This window comes from Trichechus manatus, unplaced genomic scaffold (genome assembly GCF_000243295.1).
Source record: "Trichechus manatus latirostris isolate Lorelei unplaced genomic scaffold, TriManLat1.0 scaffold00069, whole genome shotgun sequence".
Classification (NCBI taxonomy): Eukaryota; Metazoa; Chordata; class Mammalia; order Sirenia; family Trichechidae; genus Trichechus; species Trichechus manatus.
The window spans coordinates 13,766,586-13,769,716 of record NW_004444005.1 but is presented as its reverse complement, the minus strand read 5'-3'; the positions used below and the strand labels follow the sequence as shown (position 1 = coordinate 13,769,716).

General features: G+C 61.2%; 1 protein-coding gene across 1 annotated transcript in view; it reads right to left on the bottom strand.

Moving 5' to 3' along the window:
- PPP6R2 (protein phosphatase 6 regulatory subunit 2) overlaps positions 1-3,131 on the bottom strand; it is a 73,959-nt gene that overhangs the window by 13,600 nt on the left and 57,228 nt on the right. The gene's annotated exons all lie outside the window — the stretch shown is intronic.

The window sequence follows — 3,131 nt, the reverse complement described above, 5'->3', positions numbered from 1 at the left end:
GGGGCTGGAGGAGGGCTGGAGGCGGGCTGGAGGCGGGCTGGAGAGGGGCTGAAGGGGGGCAGGGGGCTGGAGAGGAGCTGGAGTGGGCATGGGGCTAGAGAGGGGCACAAGTCTACTGCTGGCCGCCGTTCCCTCCTCCCTTCTCCTGCACAGAGCATGGCCCATCCCAGCTCCCACCTGTGACACTGGTATTCACTTCACCGAGCCCCACATTGTGGGAGGCGCACACGAGACCCTCAGTGCACTCCCAGCACAAAGCTGACCTTGACCTTCATTGTCACTGTCGCCATTCCCCCACCACAGAGGACCAAGCCCCCACCCCAAACATCCCCAGGACACAGGGACTGCACAGTGTGGCTCCCCCACGGGGCTGCTGCACCATCCGCACACTGCCCAGCATGCCCTGCGCTCGGTGTGCCTCCTCGCCCACTGCTCTGCCTCAGTGCACTGGCCTCTCTGCTCCCAGGGCTGCCAGCACACTGCCCTCAGGACAGCGGTGCGTGGAACAGGAGGGTCCAGGGAAGCATGGGGACACAGGGATGCAGGGTACAGGGACGTGTAGGGTGCAGGGATGTGTGGGCTGCAGGGACGTGTGGGGTACAGGGACGTGTGGGATACAGGGACGTGTGGGGTACTGGAACACGGGGTGTGGGATACAGGAACATGGGGACATGCGGTGCAAGGACGCGCGGCACAGGACGTTGAGGTGAGGTACAGGGAAGCAGGACATGGAGCAGGGTCACAGTATGCTTGGATGTGGGGCATGGGCATGTGGGGTGCAGGGATGTGTGGGGTGTGGGGATGTGGGGCATGGGGTGGGTGCGGAGTATGAAGGGTGGGACATAGGGACTCATGGTGTGGGATACAGGGATGTGGGGACATAGGGTACAAGTCTGCAGAACACAGGGCACGAGGGTGGAGTACAGGGACACAGGACATGGGGTACAGGAGTGCAGGTACAGGGACACGGCGCAGGGGTGAGTACAGGGATGCAGGCTGCAGGGGGTGGGTGCAGAGACGTGGAGTGTGGGAGGTGCATGCAGGGACACAGGATGAGGGGTGCAAGGGGTGGGTGCAGGGATGCTGAGTGCAGGAGTGCTTGCAGGGACACAGGATGAGGGGTGCAAGGCATGGGTACAGGGACGGGGAGTGCGGGGGTGCATGCAGTGACGCAGGGGGTGGGTGCAGGGACGTGGAGTGTGGCGGTGCATGCAGGGATGCAGGATGAGGGGTGCAGGGGTGGGTGCAGAGATGTGGAGTGCAGGAGGTGCAGGCAGGGATGCAGGATGAGGGGCGCAGGGGGTGGGTGCAGGGACGTGGAGTACAGGGGTACGGTGAAGGGACACAGGACAAGGGGCACAGGGGGTGGGCACCATCCTGTGGCACTGAGTCTCCTGGAGGAGGCCTGGGGTCACAGGCAGGCCTGGGTCAGGTGGCCAGCACGGCTTTGAGCCTGGGCCCCTCCTCTGTACTGTGGGGAGTGTAGGGCGGGCTCCAGAGCTGGCATGAGACTGAGTAAGAACAAGGTCAAAGGACACTGGCTAAGTCCCTCAGGGGGTGGCTGCCCGGACAGATCACAAAACCTCTGCCCTTCCATGGACTGCTCATCCGTCTGTCTAGCCAAACCGTCCCCATCTGCTCGGCCGCTCTGCCCACAGTAGACACTGCTGTGCGTTTCCTGTTTACTATCCAGACAACTGACCACGTCCACAAGCCAACGTGGGGGAGGAACATCACCCTCATCCGTCAGCGCCCTGCACGGACACAGGGATGTGTGGGCGGTGCTCGGGCTCCGGAGGCACTGGGGTCTGCGCAGCCCGCCAGGGGTCAGCACTTGGGGGGTTTCCGGATTATCGTTGTCACAGAGGTGCAGGACCTCGAGGGCGGGGCTGCAAGGGGCCCGGTGTTGGTGGGCACCAAGGAAGGACACCGCTCCACAGGAGGACCCCAAACCCACGGAAATCACCATCTCTGGTGGCCCTGGCTGGCCACACGGACACGAGCCTGCGCTGACCTCTCGTGGAAAGGGCACACAAGCTGCCCTGCCTCCAGGCCCCCTCGGCCCGTGTTCTCCAGCATGCCTCATGGGAACCGCGTCCTCTCTGAGCCACCAGGGTGGCCTAGAGCTGAAATTTACTGCTTGAGCCAGACACGCTGCAGTAAAGACCCCTCTGCGCATCTGCGGCATAAATTCACCCAGGTGGGAGAGCAGGCCCAGGGTAGAGGCACCCCTCACCCTCCACTCGGGAAGCCCGACTCAGCAGGCAGGCCAGGCGTCTGCTGAACTTATGTGCAGCAGCGGGAACCAGGAGTGGGAGAGACACTCCGCAAGAGGGTTTGATAGAAACAGACAACAGGCCACGAGGACGGGGGAGACATTTGTGACCCAAACAAAGCGTCAGATAACAGGGCCCACATTCGTCATCTGTGAGGAGCTCCCCGCTTTCCACAGCCTTCTAGAAGCAGGACGGTCACTGTGGCCAATGGTGTGTGGTCAGACCACACCAGGTTGGTACACCAGCTTTTCTACATGAGCACGGATCACATTTCCATCACCAGAAACCTCTTCTCAGAAGAGAATTCTTTGAAAAAGAGAAAAGGAAAGTATCCCTGTCTCTGCCCCCATCTGGGATTTCAGTCACAGCGGGCCCATTAATCCCCCAGTGCTGGGTGGTCCTTTGGGGACTGAGACTGCAGGGGAGCCTGGGAGGCATCTGCCCATGGTGCCCCCTGCTGCTCTGGCCCTTGGCTCCTGAGTCTCTCCCAGACACCAGAGTCCCACAGGCAGCAGGGGCCTTTTACAACAGCCAGCTGAGACCTGCAGGCCACCCTGTCCCAGCAGACCAGGAGCTGCTTGCTGTCTGGATGTTTTATACTTTAAAACCACAATTAAGTTCTACCTCATCCAGTCAAAACATCAGAATGGAGGTGGACCATGTGATCCCACCCCTGAAAGCAGCTGCCATCCCAATAGGAGGACAGTGACCACCAGCTGAAAGGGACACACGGACAAACAAACGCCCTCTCGAGATGCACAGATGTGGGACACGCAGACAGACAAATGCCCTCTTCAGACGCACAGATGTGGGACACAGACACATGCCCTCTTCAGACGCACAGATGTGGGACAC